A 17,146-nucleotide genomic window follows, 5' to 3' on the forward strand; every position below is an offset into this window, starting at 1 on the left:
ACACACACACACACACACACACACACACACACACACACACACACACGGAGAGTTCCCTAGGGATACAGAGGTGCCTCCGATCTAATCAAAAACAAAAACCAGAGGATTCTGGAACAACAACATCACAGACCCCTGATAGTTGTGCCTTCCTAATAACCCACAATGACATTTGCATATTACTTCACAATGTCCCAATCAGTGTAACCTCATTGGCTCCGCTCGCTCTCTGCCCTCACCCTGCCGCAGCCACAGACCCTCCGAGCTGGAAAAGGGATTTTGACACACCCCATGCCGGTGGTTTGCAAATCATCTTGTGCAGAGCCAAGGAAGGGTTCCCTGTCATTATCTGGAGGCTGCTGGGGGCTGAGGAATTAGCCAATTAGAGTCCCCCACACCCGTCCCAGTTTCAATGACCCTGCAACCCCTCTGGCTATTTTGTACATTGAGGTTCTTTGGGGTTCATTTGAAAAGGGGATTTTCCTGCTGGACAGTGTGAAAACAACTCATTTATCTCACCCCACCTTCCTCCACTCCCTGCCCCGACAGTATATATAGGATCCTGAGGCCAACACAAAGAAACGTAGCCACCCACGGTCACTTAGGAGTCAGTGGTAGAACCAGAATGAAAACACCCTCTTCCTGAATCTAGGGTACACCTAGGAGTAGTTAAGCAAAAGAAAACCAGGGCTGCAGGATCAGCAGATCCAACTCCCAGGTCCGAGGCCGTCCATCACCAGCCACCGTGGCACCGACAAGCGATGCAGGGAAAGCACATGATCCAACGCAGAGGTGCTTAACGAACATGCATTTTAGCCCCTACCTCAAAATAAGCCAAAACCAGACAGGACCCTCAGCACCACCCTGCTTCTTAAACCCACCAGAAATCTGTGGCCTAGACAAACCTTCATGCCTCCCGGCAGTAAAACATCTCCAAAAAGAGAGCTTGAGGGCCTGGAAGACCCATGTGTCCACCCCGAGCGCAAGAAGGAGGCTTCACTTCGGGTGAAGGAGGAGACTCGGGCTGTGCCTGCGTTAACACTCACCCCTCTGTCCACACCAGCTCCCCCGGGGCAAGGACGTCCGTCAGGCACCTGCGAGGAGGGAAGAGCGTTTCGTTAGCTCCTCCGAAACCAAGCGGAGCTCGTGGACCCAGCAAGGAGCTGGAAACCAGGAGGCTGGCGTTCAGCTGTCTGAGACACCTTAGGGAAGTTGCTGAACCTGTTAAACAGAAAGGCCTGTGCGACTCCGCAGCAGAGCAAAAGGGAAAGTAACACTTCTGAAGCTGAAGCGGCCAGCAGGGGCCGGGGGGGCCGGGGGGGCCTGGGAGGCCGAGGTAAAGAGTTCAGTCTTAATTCTAAGAGCAACGGGAAATCATTGATTCGCAAGGTGGAGAACAGACTGGAAACGGGCAAGAGTAGCTCTCCGTGTACGTATTAGGGGTTCCCAGGGCCCAGACTGGGGTGGTCACAGTAGAGCTAGAAAGAAGTGGATGGATTCAAGAGATCCTTAAGGGGTGGTCGCCAAAGGATTTGGTGGGGGACTGGATGGCGGGGCGGGGAGAAGGGAGAGCAGAGGCCCGCCTACCCCTCAGGCACCTCCTTCCATGTCAGTCCCGGTGATCTCCAGCACCCGAAAAAAAAACATACCCATTGCTCTCTCAACCTGGCCTCTCCTTGCCTCGGTTTCCCCATCTGTAAAATAAATCCAGCTGGACTCAGTGGTCCCTACGTTCTATTTAGCATTAACATTCTGTTCTGGTCTAATTCGCTCATAGACGATTTAAGGCTTAGGGGCAGGTCCAGCCTCGTACACAACGGGGCAGGAATGTTGGAGGGAGAAACCTCAGGTCCCCTGGGCTCAGAACAGTAAATCTCCAGGGGAGACGAGACACCTCCATGTCACGCAGATCACAAGAATCAGGTGAAGAGGAAGGTCACTTGGGCTGAGGCTGCGAGCCCCACGGCCTGCTCTCTGCCCCAGCTCCGGAGGCCAGCACGGGCCTCAGGACACTGTCACTCCAGCTGTGACATCAGTCACCCAGCGGCTGACACCCTGCTTCCACATCCCCTGTCTTCTAGCACCTGGGGTTGCCCACAGGAGGCCGGTTAGCGAGCATGCCTAGGGAGATGGGCAGGACGGTGGGTAGAAGTTCGGGCTCCGCAGTCACACAGACCTGGTAGGAATTCCGGCTCAACCTCTCTCTCTCTCTCTCTCATTCTGAGGCCTGGGGCAAGTCACTTCACCGCTCTTAGGCTTGGTTTCCTCATGTGGGAAAGAGGAGTGACAGTGTCTGCTCCCAGGTCTAACAGGAGGATTCAGTGAGATGTACGTGGAAAGCTCAGCACAGTGCCTTATCACCATGAAATAGCAGCCTCCGCTTACACAGGTGGAAACCGAGACCCAGAAAGCAAAGTGACTCACTGAAGACCCCTTCAGCGAACCAGTCGATGCAGGGGTGAGGCCCAGAGCCCACATTCAGAACCAGGAGGTCGGGCGTGCACCATTTTGGTTCCTGCTTCTCAGATAAGGAAGTTGAGACTAAGGTATTACAAGTGACTCGACCAAGGCCACAGAGAGAATTAATGGGAGAAAAGGGATTTGAACTCAGGCCTCCTTGATGAAAAAGCCCATGGTCTTCCCTATGGATAGAGAAGCTTCAGATTTCAGGGCCCTATAAACCTGGAACAGGGACAAATGGAAATCTGGATGGGGGGCGGAGTGGGGGGCGTGGGGAAGCAGCAAAGCTACCTTAAGAGGAAACCAGAAGGAGCTGGTGAAACAAAAACCTCTTTCTCAGAAGCCCTCTCTGGGGACTGGGCAGGAGATGAGGGGGCTGACAAGCAGGGCCATCGTCTGGCCAGGGCTGGGCTGAGGGTTGGATCTAAACAAACAGAAACAGATCCAGCTTGGCCACCGACTTGCTGTGTGATCCTCGGCAGGTCACACACATACACACACACTCGGTTCTCTGTTTCTTCAACTCAAGAATGAGATGGTTATTCTGAATGGTGTTGAGATTCCCCACTTATAAGAGACTAATAATAACCATTCCTCACAAGCTCTAGACTCCTGATCAGTCCCTGCTCCTACAACCCCAAAAGGTGGCCTCTTAACGCTGGCCCCAATATTACAATAGCGTGGGGAAGTCCTGCGTTTGGGCTCTGGCCCTATAGCCAGGTCTTTGGCATCATCTGTAAAATGGGTACGTATCTTTGCCTGATCACTTACAGAATGGGAAGATCCGAGGAGCTACCTCAAAGGCAAGAAACCCCCTGAGGCAACGAACAAAGCAACCTCACCCCAGTCCTCATCCCACATCCACAGTCAAGCTCTTTTAACTTTTCCTTTCCCTCTGGCCCATGTCCCCTTCAGACAAATAGAACAAGAGAATTCAAGCTGATGGATGCAATAGCAGTAGCAACAAGCCCCACAACTAGTAGTAGTAGTAAGCTCCACCACTGCCAATATCTGACTCCTGACACATGCCAGGCACTGTGCTAAATCCTGCCCGTAATCCCCTCAATCAATGAGGAAATCCCACTGGTAATCTAAATTGATAGATGACAAAGATTCAGCAAAGTGAAGTGACTTGCCCAAGGTCACACACACAGCAAGTGAGTGGTGTGGCCACCTAGACGCAGGCTTTTCATTTGACCTTGGGAGTCTTAATCTTATCCTTGAGGCTGCGGGGTTATCCAGGGTAACATTCCACCACAGGGCATGGCTCAGATCTAGGCAGTGGGGGGAGGGGGAGGGTGTGAGGAATATCTGATCTCCAACCCCCCCACACAGCTGCCCCAAATAACTAGTCTTTATAGTCTTTTTGTATCATTATTCAAATATGTCCAGCTCAACTCTCTGGCTAGAACAACACTGTCCAATAGAAACATAATGCAAGCCATATATATCATTTAAAATTTTCAGTAGCGGGGCGCCCAGGTGGCTCAGTTGGTTAAGCGTCTGACTCTTGATTTCGGCTCAGGTCATGATCTCAGGGTTGTGGGATGGAGCCCCACAATTGGCTCTGCGCTGGGTGTGGAGTCTGTGTGAGATTCTCTCTCTCCCTCCCCCTCTGCCCCTCCCTCCCCCGCTCTCTCTTTCCCTCTCAAAAAATAAAATAAAATAAAATTTTCAGTAGCTGCATTTTAAAAAGTACAAAAGAATGGATGAAATTAATTTTTTTAAAGATTGTATTTATTTTATTTATTTGAGAGAGAGAGAGAGAGAGAGAGCATGCCTGCTCGGGCAAGTGTGAGATGGGGGGAGCAGAGGGGGAGGGAGAGGGACAAGCAGACCCTGCACTGAGCACAGAGCCGATGCAGGGCTCAATCTCACGATCTGAGCCGAAATCAAGAGTTGGATGCTCCACCGACTGAGCCACCCAGGCACCCCTGAAATTAATTTTAAAAGTATATTTATTTAGCCCAATATATCCATTTCAACATGTAATCAATATACAAAATATTAAGACAGTTTGCATTCTTTTTTTTTTCACACTAAGTCTTCCAAATCTGTCATGTATCTTACACTCAGAGCACCTCTCAATTCTGATGCTCAATTTTCAGAAGATATTTAGATCCCCTTAGCCCTTACCACCGAAAGTATATTCATGAATCTAATCATCTAATCTATGTAGAAGTTTTTTGATAACCAAATGGAGTATTCTTTTTAAATTTTGAAATTAATTCAAATCAGATTAAAACTTCAGTTCCTCAGAGCACTCGCCATATTCCGAGTGCTCAAGAGCCCCGTGTGGCCAAGCGGCTGCAGTATGTACTGTAACCTCTAGACGGTCAAGTCCTAGAGGGCAGGGCTGCTGGCCCCCACGGCCCACAGCCACAGCTAGGCCTCCCGAAGTACAGGTGAGTCTGAAGAGAATGGTATCTTCTCATTCGGTAATCCCTACTGAGCCTAATATTAATATCTACCTCTGGCGCATATTACATTCACAGTGATGGTGACAAAGGCATTGGGCGTACCCGTTGTTCAGAGAATGAGTATAGCTCAGAGAGGTGGGCCACCCACCAAGGTCACCCAGCTTTGACCCCAGGCCTGTCTGACTTGGAAGCCTGAGCTCTGTCCCTAAAGCTTGACAGGGACCAGGTCTGGGGCTCAGTCTTCTAGAGAAAGAAATAAGCCCTTGCCACTATTCTCACGAAGCCCTCCTTCCCTAGTCTAGCACCAGAGAATAACCCAGGACAGGACACCCAGTGAAGAGGATGAAAGGGAAGGAGAGCAGGAAAAAGGCATTAGGTAGTGGTCCCAAGTACAGAGCTTGGGCCACTTGTGACACCATCCCCACTCCCCCCCCACACACACACATAAAGCAGGAGGGAAACCTAGCAAGGTCCATGGCTGCCTGCCCTCTGGTGGGTCCCTGGGGCCAGGAGCCCTGCCCTGTCCTGCACCTCCCCCAGGAGCACTCACTCGGAGGTGCTTGGACCAGGGCCAGAGCCATTACTCACCTCCCAGGGTCACCTCAGCTGGAGTCATGGGAAAGGGTCCAAGAGGCAGCCTGCCCCCAGGAAGGAGGGGAGGAGCAGGCCCTGGAGGCAGATTCCAGAGCAGGGAAAAGGTAGCAGGTAGAGGCCAGAAAAGCCTAGTCAGCCCCGCCCCTCTCCTGGGGAGCAGAGCTCGCACTCAGCCCCCTACCAGCCTCACAGCGTGAAACTCTCACCAGCTATTAGGTTTAACAATTAACTTTGATTCTTTTCCATTTCAGCAGGAGGCAGCCCCAGCAAAAAGTCCCATCTGGGGGTAGGGGGACTTGGAAGGCGGGGAGAAGAGAAAGGGGTAGGTGTGAAGGGAGAAAGGGGTGATTAGTGAACCCCCTCACTTCCTCCTTCCCGTCCCGTCCTACCAATGTGGGACAGCCTTCACACTAAGGCTTTAAGTTCCATAAGGTCAGGAGCAGTGACCTGGCACACAGTAGGTGCTCGATAAATATTTTTAGTTAACAAACAAGGGGGCAGGGTGAACGAGACTAAAACAGGCCAGCTAGATGGGCAGACTGATGAAGACCAGGAGACACAAGGTGGCGTGCCCTGGGCTGGCGCCTCCCTGACCCCTTTGACTCCAGGCCCTCCCTGAGACCGAACTGGACTGAGGACTGGACCACAGCCACCTAGGGCATGCCAGGGGTGTGGCTTTGAAGGAATGTCCCCCTAGCTGTGACCTTTGGAGCCCTCACCTCTTCCCCCATAAACTGAGTGATACTGCTACGGTCCGTATGGCAGGCAGGGCTGTCCAGGGCCAGGCCCACAGATGCTGCGATGCTGTGGGCCACTGTAATACAATCGTGTCTCTTGCTGCTTGGCAACAGTCTCCTCTTCTTAGGCCACCCCCTGAATTCCGCCACCCCCCAATATTCCTGACTCCCACCTATGTGGTCCTTTTTCCTTTCCGGGAAGGAAAGCCCAGAATAATGACAGTTCCGGCCCACTCACGTCCCACTCACCTGGGATCACATACACACCCTGGCAACAGCTTGCTACCAATATGACATTTGCTTGTCATTTACACCCCTCCTTGGGTTCCTTGGCCCCCTCCTCACCCTCCTCCCCCCGCCCCCCCCAAAGCAGGCCAAGGTCCACAGCCCACCTGGGGCTGGCACTGACCTCACTGTGGCCAGTTCACTCACTGTTCTTGGGCAGGGGCTCCCCTTTCTGGGCCTCCGCTTCCCATCTGTGTAGTGTGGGGAGGAGGAGGGTGGATTGAGAGATTGTTTCTCCCAGTTCTGATATTTAGAGATTCTGACATTTCTGGGATCAATTTGCACTTTACTTTCAGACAGACCAGAGTTCAGATCTCGACCTTGGCAGGTAAACAGGCAGCTGTGTTATTATGGGACAGACTCCAAGGGGGGCCTACAGAGGCCTGGGGCTACAGCCCCCCCCTCATCATTCTCAGCTCAAGCCCGGATAGACAAAGGGGGGTGTTGGTTGTCCCCACTCACCGGTCCCCAATACCTCCACCATAAAGCCCTACCCTTCCAGTCTTCTCTCTCTGGTTCTCAGTAGTGACAGCATGAGCCATCAAGCCCCCCAATTCTTCTTGGCAAAACAAAGCTTGATGCTCCCCCTGCATCAGGGCGGGAGGAGGGGGTGCTGACCCCAAGCCCCTTCTGTGTGGAGATCTGGAGCTGCCTCTGTTTCTACTCTGCTCTTCCCTGTGTCCTTCCAGCAACTCTTCAAGTATGCTCCCCACCTTCCCATCTCCAGCCTGGAGCTCCTCTCCTTTACCTCCACAGGGAACACCTGTCTACACTGATTATGGAGGCTACACTGATCTCTCCCTCCTCAACTCACTCTGCCATGTTTCTGCCAAATGCTACTCCTTGTGGGAGAGTCTTACTGCCCCTACTTGACCTTAGAACACTGGAGACCAAGGGACTCTTGCCATGACTCTTCTCTGTCTCACTCTCTCCCCCCAGCACAATGCTGAAACCATAATAGGTGTCTGCCGAAACAGCAATGATAATAACCATTAACTGAAAAATAATGCATTATAATCGTATATTGACCATTTGTTCTTTACAGTGCTCAGATCTCAGCATTTTACACATAGCATTTCAGTTAATCCTCCCACCCCCCCCCCCCCGCCAATAGACTTGCTATCCCTAGCCCTTCAGTTTAAGCTGAGGAAACTGAGGCTCAGAGAGGTGAAGTGACTTACCCAAAGTCACACAGCCAGGAAATGGCAGAGTCAAGACTGGAATTTAAGTACTTACCCACTGCCCTACTTGGCCTCCCTCCAATCCACAAAGAAAGGAGGGGACATGTGTGAAGTCATAGCCTGCCAGTGATGGGGGGGGGGGGGCTGGGGGCTCCAGAGAACCTAGCCCAGCCCAAGGCCAGAGGCAGATTCTGCAAATTAAACTCAGTAACCTTCTTTTAAGCACCTGCTCTGTCCAGAGCCCTGTGCTAAGTGCTGGGGAGCAAAGAATGATACATAAGACATCCTAGTGCTCACAATCCTACAAGAGACAAGCCCTGTCCCAAGATATAGCTAAGATCAGGCAGAACCCCTCCCGGGAGGGGAACAGATAAGGTGCTCCGTGAATGCAAAGGAAAGACAGATTTTCATTATGGGGGTGGGGCTGGGAGGTCCACAAGGCTTTGTGGGACAGAGGGTGGCATCTGAGCTGAGCCTTGAAAAGGCAGACAGGATTTCAACAGTGATTGGAGGTGGGGGGTGGCATTTCTGGCAGGGAAGAACCCAGGGGCCTGGAGCAAGACACAGCTAAGTGCTGAGCACGTCCCAGGAGCCTCAGGAAACACATTCTCCAAGCCCCTCTCCTTGGCATGGGCCCCCGGTATCCAGCCCTGAAGAGAGCCCACCTTGAGCATCCCTAGACTCACAGGCACCTGGATCACTTACTGTGAATGGGCACAGAAAGAGAGAAATAGCTGGGCACCTGGGCATGTGGTTTGACAGGAGGGACTCAAGGGCTAGAATCCAGGCTCTGTATGAAATCTCTGAAGATGGGAGATGCTAAAGGGAGGGGCAGTCCCTTCAGAGTGTGGGGAAGTTCGGGGAGGCAGCAAAGAAAAGGGCAAAGAATTTGAATTGGGCAGCAGGAAACCTGGCTTCTAGAACCATAGATCACAGCTACATGGCAACTATCCTGTCCAAACCCCTTTTTACAGCAGGGAAAACTGAGGCCCAGGGGAAGGAACTAGCCCACAGTCCCTCAGCATCTTCACTTAAAACCAGCAATGTGCTGAGAAGCAGGAGGGATCTGCCTTCAACTCCTGACTGCCATGAACCCCCCAGTGACGCTTCTCCAGTCATTAGGCTCCCACTCTACAAAACAACTCTGAAGATGGATCATGACTCAAAGACACAGATGGTGCCTACGGAGCCTTTCCCAAGATCAAGGCCCACTCTCAAAATTGCGCATACCGCTTCAGAAGTTCATGAACATTTGAGACCAACATTCTGCAAGGGCAATCTGAGAACCCTTGGTGTCACGGTCACCTTGACCAGGAACCTGTTAAGACAGGCTGATTCCAAGGCCCCACCATGGATCCCACCCTCCCAGGAAGCCGCTGAGTTTGAATCTCTGGGTGGGTCCTGGAAGAGAGCATTTTTTTTAGTAAGCTCCTTTTGCTACTCCCGGGGGAGCAAATTTTGAGAAGCCCTGCCTTAGGGAACCCTCGGAGGTGGGGGTAGAGGTGGTGTGCTGAACTACTCTCCTTTTAGCTGTTTCACATATTGAACTTCTGCTTCCTTGCCTAGGAAGAGAGGGCTCCGTGGCTCGAAGGTTTAAGGCCACTGTTCATTAATCAAAGTTCCTTCTGGTTGAGCCACCTGCTCAAGCTGACCATGGTCATGATGGGGGTGGGCAGAGGCCCAGAAAGCTGACTGCAGCTGCATTCTGAGATCAAGCAGCCCTACCTCCAAGGGAGTCTGGACTCCAATGGGCCGAACTTGGGGTGAGGGGTTCCCTATCAACCCCAGTCTGGAGGCTCCTTTCAGCTCTCCGGACTGTCTTGCTCTGGCTCTTAACCTGTCTGGCTTCCTTCCTTTTCCTTTCTAGCATGAGGATCCTCCTAAACCCGAATTTCCTGGCTCCAGCCTTTGCTTCCCTCCCCTCCACATCACTGAGCCAGATACAGGATCTCCAAGCCCCCAAGCACCCTTCTAAGGAGACAAAGCTATCATTCTTTGCAGATGATAAGCTTATTTAACTAGAAGACTCAGTATAATCAATGAAAAACTAAGGCGACCACTGACCAAACAGCATCTAGGGAAAAAGCCAAGTGCCTTCAGACCTGCCCTGTCACCCGCCCCTGACAGGTGGGCACTGCCTAGAATCAAATGGGCTCAGAGCCCTGGCCAGCCCCAGGGCTGACACCGTAGGAAGGCCAGTCCCTGAGCGAAGTGACGGCACAGGCTGGGAAGCAGGAGACCTGGACCGGAGACCGGGCTCTCTGAGCTGAGAATTTGTGCTCTAAACCTGAGCAAGTGCACATCCCTCTGTTAAGCCCTAAACACTCTTGAATGTCCCATCCAGGGCAGCATGGGAATGGTTCAAAAGTACCCACGGGCTTTGGATAGATCTAGATTTAAATCCCAGCTGTGCCACTTGCCGGCTGAGGGCTGGGTAGGTCTTGGGCAAGCTACTTAGCCTGCTTTAATAAAATGGGGATCTAATCTCTGCCTCTCTGGGTAGTTGCCAGGATTAAAAGACATAAGGCGTGTAACTCGCTTAGCACGGGGCCTGGCACATGGTAAGCCAATAACGTAAGTGGCTGTTTATCAGTCACCAGAGTGAGCCTCTGACGAGGAAGACTCTAGGCTTGCTAATTCATAGTGGCCCCAAGCAACCCCAGAACCACCCACTTGAACTGGGTCTGGAGGCTTTATCTTTAGACCTCTAATCTGGAGAGAAGATGGTGGGGGAGGGGGGTGCGCAGGACAAGGGAGTGAGAAAAAAAGAGGAGGGAAGAAGGTAAGGAAAATCAAGGGGTGAAGAGGGGCCTGGCTCCCCCAGTTTGGGGAAAAGGAAGATGACTTCAGGGCAATTGCCAAGACAGGATAAGCCTTCTCTCCTTTCCAGAGCCTTCCCTACGCCCTCCAGGACAAGGCTTAGAGTGACACAGCCTGCTGAGAAGCACAACCCTGGCTGTCAATAGGGACATTGAAGCCTTGGGTTACCTCCAGGCTCTGGCTGCCCACGTTGCTGCCACCCGCCGGCCCGTGGTGGCCTCCTCCCTGCTGGAGCAAGCAGAGATGGCCAGAGCCAGGCTGAGACAAACAACCTGCCCATGCAGCCCGCAGAGGCACCGCCTGCTCACGCTCGGGCCTCAGGGAGCCCCTTGCTTGGGCTTCCGACCCTGGCTCAGCAGGACTCTTCCCGCGGGCTCCCCATCTCGGAGCCCTTCACAGCGCCCTCTCCAGGCCTCTACCTGCCCCACGATGCTGCTCCAGGGGCCAACGCTGCAACTAGGGGGAAAGCACCGTTCTGACCGCAAACAGGAGCCACAGACAAGGCGTGACCAGCTGTGTGACTTTCGGGGTGTCACTTTCTCTCAGAGCATGTTTCCCTTCTCTGGCTAATGAGGGCAACGAAGAGCAGGGACCATCGCTAAGGCCCTCCTAACTGACAGCAGCTATGCTTCGTGGGATACCTCCGAGCACACAGGGGCACAGAGGACTTGCCTCGGGAGAGGAGTGGGCGGGGCGGGCCGTGCTGAGAATGCAGTGGACGTGGCAATGGCCAAGGCTTATTATGCTGATGACGATTATAATTGAAAAGCCCAGCAACAAACTCTTAAGCAATTTACAAAGAGCATTCTCGTTATCTCCTGGGATGCACAATCTGGTGAAGTAGGTAGAGCTGGAGGATGCTTATTCACATCGGGCAGACGAGGAAGTGAAGCAAGATTCGAGTGACGCACCCCAGCTACGAAGGGCAGGGCAGGGGGCACCGGGGAGGAAGGGATCATTATGGGGTGCCGACTGGGTGCCACCTCACCAGGCTTACCCACACCTGCTATCCAGACCAGGTATGACCACCACAGCATGCCATTGCAGGGGCTATTGTCCCCATTTCCCAGGAGATGAAACTGAGGCTGAGAACAAGTAACTGCTTTCTCCTTAGCTCATGCTGCTCCATTGCAAAGCCTGGATTTGCACCTGGGTTTGCGGGACTCCAGGATTTGCCCTCTTTCCACCTACCTGTACGTACTGGGTTGAAAAGTGTCCCCCCAAACTCATGTCTACCCCGAACCTCGGAATGTGACCATATTTGGAAAAAGTCTTTGCAGATGTAATTAGTTAAAATAAAATGAGGTCATACTGGATTAGGGTGGATCCTAAATCCAATATGACTGGTGTCCTTATAAGAAGAGGAGATGACACAGAGACACACAGGGAGAAATGGGGAGAAAAGCACATGACAACAGAGGCAGAGGCAGCCACAGACCAAGGAATACCAAGCACTGGGGGCAACCAGCAGGAGCTACGAGACAGGCGTGGGACAGACTCCCCCACAGAACCCTCAGAAGGAACCAACCTTGCTGACACCTTGATTTCTGACTTCTGTCTCCAGAACTGTTGAGAGAATAAATGACTGCTTCTTTAAGCCACCCAGACTGCAGTACTCCATTAAACAGCCCGGGGAAATTTATACGCCGCTAATCCACTGAGCAGCAGACCCGGGATTCTTATTTTCAGATTCCCACTCACTAGGCAGCCTTGGAGGTTAAGGGGTCTGAGGGCCTGTGAGAGGTCATTTTTTCTTTTCTTTTTTTTTTTTTTTTAAGTACTTTATTTATTTGATAGAGAGAGAGGGAGTGCACAAGCGGGGGGTGTGGCAGTCAGAGGAAGAAGCAGACTCCCCAAAAAGCAGGGACCCCGACGCGGGGCTGGATCCCAGGACACCGAAATCATGACCCGAGCCGAAGGCAGACACTCAACCGACTGAGCCACCCAGGCGCCCCGCGAGACGTCATTCTTATCTCTCCTTTACCTCCCTGACCCAAGCTGGCCTTAAGTCCACCACCTGTGCTTCTTTTCTAGGTCTCTGTCCACCCTCTGAGCCTAGTCTCCAAGTCAACAGTCACCACCTGGAGAGCTGTGTTTTTGAAATGCAAATCTGATTCTTCAGGCTAGCTTAATCCTCTTCCCTAGCTCCCCACCACCTGTGGAACTCCAGCTCTTCAGCCTGGGCCAGATCTTGCCCCAAACTTTCTCTCCCGGCCTTACTTCTGGCCAATCACCCCCACCTGTCCCCACCACTCACCACCTTCTGCTCCAACCACATAGAACTATTTGGAATTTCCCTAACAAGCCCTGGTGCCTTTGCACATGCTGCCCTAACTACCCGGAAGATAAATCCAGCCCAAACACCATCTCTTTTCTTTGTAAAGCCTCTTCCTTCCTGAACAACCTCACTCTGATGCTTGTATATTGTACATCTTTACATGTCTGCCCCTTCACCCAGCCTGTGAACGCTGCTGGATTCATTTCCGCTTCTGGAGGCTTAGGGCCCAGCACAAAGGCATTCAAGAGTGTTGAACTGAATTGCCGAGTAGCCATAATAGTCACAATTGCTAACACTTAGCAAATGTTTACTATGTGCTCAGCACTGTGTGAAGCATTCCATGTATGTTACCTCATTTCATTTTCAGAACAATCCTATGGAACAGATACTATTATTGGTCCTGTTTTACAGGTGAGGAGCTGAGAGATGACGTCCCTTGCCCAAGTCCCTCCAACTAGTACGTGGCAAAGCCTGGATGACTCTAGAGCCAGGGCTTGTAACCAGTACTAGGTACACCATCCAGCCTAATACCCTCATTTTACAGAAGAGGAAACAAGCAAAAAAAGGAAAAGTGACTTGTCCACAAACAAGGCACGGACCCAGATCTTTAGATTCCTTATTCAATGTTCTTCCTCTTCTCATTCTTGCAGGATCCTATTCCAAGAGGACACAGACGACTTGCTAGGCTGTGTCTCCTGGAGAGCTTTCTCCTGCCTCCTCTAGAGCAGAGCCCAGCACCGGCCCAGGAGCACCATGGGGGTTCATCTATGGCCAGGAGAGGTAGCAGTAAAAAAGACAGATAAATCTACTTCTAAAAAGTCTGAGGCCTGCTTAGATATTACAATGTCAGGGCTTGAGAGGACACTTTGGGTGTCAGTTAGTACCATCTCCCATTATATAAAGTCATCCACTTCAACAAATTTACTGAACACCAATCATAAGCCGGGCACTGTGTGGGGGCACTAGAAAGAATGATAAGCAAGTTCCTGCCCAGATGGTATTTGCACTTCAGTGAGGGGAGAGAGACAAACAACTAACAAGTTCATGTATAATTACAAATTCTCATAAGCACTATGGACTACAGGGAGCTCTAAGAACGTACCACAAGAAAAACTGACTTACTCTGGGGAGCTGGTGACGGGCCCCCTGAGAAAGTCACTCTTGAGCTGAAATCTGAAGAATGGGAATTAAACAAGAAGCAAGGGAAGAGTGTGCTACACAGAGGGAACAGCATGTGCAAAATCCCAGAGGCCAGAGAGCTCATGGTGCCTGGATGATCTAAAAGAAGGCCGGAGTAGCTGGTTTCCAGAGAAGGGGGCAGGGACTTGATCCTGCAGGTCTTATAGGTCAAGGTAAGGTGTGGAGAACTGAGAAGAGCAGGGAAACCCCTTGCTCAAAACCTGGCCCAGAGCAGACACGTCAATGAGTTATGACAATATTCAGTGAAGGAGCAATTTGTCCAAGATCACAGGGAAGACCTGAGAGTTGAAACCAGAACTGCCCACCTGCCAGACTAGGGCTGTGGGGCTACTTCATTATGTGGGGCAGTGGGCAAGGGATGCTTTCCCAGTGTTTCAACCTATAGGAGGTTCCAGTTTCCTTTCGGCACCTCTCTTAAACTCAAGGGCAAGAGAATCACCTGTGTTTGTTAACACATAGACTGCTGGGCTCCACCCCCAGAGTTATTACTGATTCAGTAGGTCTGACCGGAGCCCCCAAAATTTGCATTTCCAACAAGATCCCAGCTGACCATGTTGCTGCTGGTAGGGTGACCATACTTTGAGAACTACTGCTCTAGATTAGAGTGTATGGGGGCAAAGGGGCATGGCCAGGATCCTTGGGGGCTAGAAAGGTAGATTCCTAAATCTGGGTAATGATGAGACAAACACCAGGACTCTGAGAAACCGAATGGGCCTCAGAATCTAGCCTACTAGCTGCTCAGCCAGGGAAACTGAGGCTTAGGGGGTTTAGACTCTTACATAAGAGAAGTGCAATACAAATGTGCTGAGCGAACAGATAAACCCAAAAAAGGGTTTGACCAAAGTCCAAAGGAGACCCCTGGACCAGACTCCAGGGCTCCTGAGCTCCAGGCCAGAGTCTTTCTTATCCTGGGAAGGGGAGATTCAGGGAAGGGGACAGCAAGCTCAGCTTTCCCCAGCTTCTGCTGCCAGAAACATTTTAAGAATTGCAGAAATCTACTCTTGGCCCCCAATCCTATCACCCATCCACCCTCCTTCCTTTTACATTCCCAGCTCCCTCCCTTTCCACTCCAAATCCTGTGCACTTTATCCTGGCAAGCCGAGCAGCAGAGGGGGAGGTGAAGTAAGAGGGAAGAAGAATTGGAAGTGGAGGAAGAATTCTTGCACTCGGATGTCCTTCTTCCAGAACAATTCCTTCCTCCTAGAAGAGTCTCAGTTTCTCTCCATCCTTGTATCCAGTCTACCCCCAATCCACCCACATTTCAATACCAGCATCTGAAACCCACAAAACCAGGGGCTAAATTTCCAAACCACCTTTTCACCCAGTTTTTCTATAATAGAGTGGCCCTGGACAAAATTTTTCTATCCTATCCTAGTTGGCAGCAAAATGCCACTCCTCTTGCAAACCCACATGCACAGACTCGCTAATATACAAACAGCTATATGTACATAAAAACAAATATACCAGAACTTTAAAAACACATACACATATACATCAAAATACATTATTCATTGTTCACTGATAAAACATACCTATGCACCCAAACACACAAGAAAAACACAGACAGACACACATGCAGACAGACCACAAATCTAGAAATGCATGCACTGCACCAGTACATGGGAAAAGGGGTACAGACACACCCAGGGACCTCTCTCAGAGTAGAGGTCTCCTGAGAGGTGGGGGTATTCCTGCTCGGGCTCTGGCCCTTTAAGAGAGTGGTTCTCCCTCCTTTCAGGGCCTCTAAGGTGCGGCTCTACCCATGAAAGCTAGAGACGGTGAGGGTGGGAGTGAGGCTGACCTGGCCAAGCCCGGTCGGACTCTGGGCCACCGTCTTCGCGCCGCGACAGGAAATGGATTCCTGAACCGCCTGGGTCACCAGCCTGGGGACCGCTGTTGCCGCCACCACCACCCCACACCCACACACGCACACCCGAGCACACACACACACACCCCCGGGCTTCAGGCTGGACACGCCCTCCACTCCAGCTGGGCCCGGTGCGCGGGCTCCGCCGTCAGCCCAGCGCCTTGTGGCCCCTGGGGTGTGGCCGCCCACCAGCCAGCAGAGAGTCTCCGCCGGGCGGGGACACTACTGCCGCCGCCGCCACCCACCGCCCCGGCCAGGTGCCCGGCTCCCCGGGACTACAGCGCCTCGCCCGCCGCCCCCCCCCCTTCCTCCCAGCAGTGCGGAGACAAAGCCGCGCACACGCACACGGGGGCTACGCGGGTGCACACCCGCCCTCACACGCGCACACCCGGGGAATCACACTGGCGCTCACACGGCGACACACACACACACACACACCGCCACAGGCTCCAGCCACAAGCGAAGCCGCTGGCACACACCCTCATCCAGATGTGCACACACTCAGCTACATATTCGGACACACCCTCTAATAGACACATTCACGAATAGACACACGCAGACACACACACCCTCACCCAGATACACACACACCACCCAGTCCAGACGCACGGAGACCCACAGCGCACCCCACACACACACACACAGATGCACACCCAGCGCACACGCACGCGCGCACACACACGCAACCACTTGCACAGACCCACGGGCACACGCGCGCTCACACCCAACACCCGGAGATGTGGATCCCGACACACGTACCGGCGCCAGTACTGAGACTCACGACCCGAGGCCCGGGGCTGCCGGCTGGGGCGCCCGCCCCCCGCCCCTCTGGTGTCCAGCCCCCCCGCCGGAGCTGGCCCGTCGGCCTGTCAGGGCTCGAGGACCGGGGACCGAGCCCGGAGCCCTCGGCGATCACCTCGCACACAGACACACACGAGAGCAGACGCGGCGGGGTCCCCGAGGCCCGGAGGAGGGCGGCGCGGGCGGCTAACCTGGCAGCGGCGGCGCGGCTTCCGGGCGCTGTCTGTCCTCGGTCTGTGCGTCCCGCGGCCGCCCGTGCGGGCTCCGAGGCGCACTCGAGCTGCGCAGAAATGCCCCGCTCGCTCGCTCGCTCCCTCTCTCCCTCCCACGGCGCCCAGCCCCCTCCCCGCCCGCCCCCCACACCGGGCTCCCCCCTCCGCCCCGCCCCGGCCGGCTGCCCCCGGGGAGGCGGCGGCAATCCCGGCCGCCCCAGCAGCCACCGGCGAGCTAGCGAGCAGCCGCGCCGAGCCGAGAGCAGCCGGGCGGCGGGGGGGGGGGGGGGGGGG

At 53.2% G+C, this 17,146-nt stretch overlaps 1 protein-coding gene across 2 annotated transcripts in view; it reads right to left on the reverse strand.

Annotated features, from left to right (window-relative positions):
* Window positions 1-16,980, reverse strand: part of EPB41L1 (erythrocyte membrane protein band 4.1 like 1) — a 121,229-nt gene extending 104,249 nt beyond the window's left edge. The window contains exons 1-2 of one of the 2 annotated variants that reach the window (XM_032420113.1): window positions 16,832-16,980; window positions 1,044-1,091 (exon numbers count right to left, since the gene is read on the reverse strand). The gene's annotated coding sequence lies outside the window, so the exon portion shown is untranslated. The remainder of the gene's footprint in view (window positions 1-1,043; window positions 1,092-16,831) is intronic. The other variant, XM_032420114.1, reaches the window with a different exon arrangement.
* Between the last annotated feature and the right edge of the window lie 166 nt (window positions 16,981-17,146).

The sequence above is a fragment of the Phoca vitulina genome, unplaced genomic scaffold, assembly GCF_004348235.1.
Source record: "Phoca vitulina isolate PV1807 unplaced genomic scaffold, GSC_HSeal_1.0 scaffold22, whole genome shotgun sequence".
In the NCBI taxonomy this organism is placed as follows: Eukaryota; Metazoa; Chordata; class Mammalia; order Carnivora; family Phocidae; genus Phoca; species Phoca vitulina.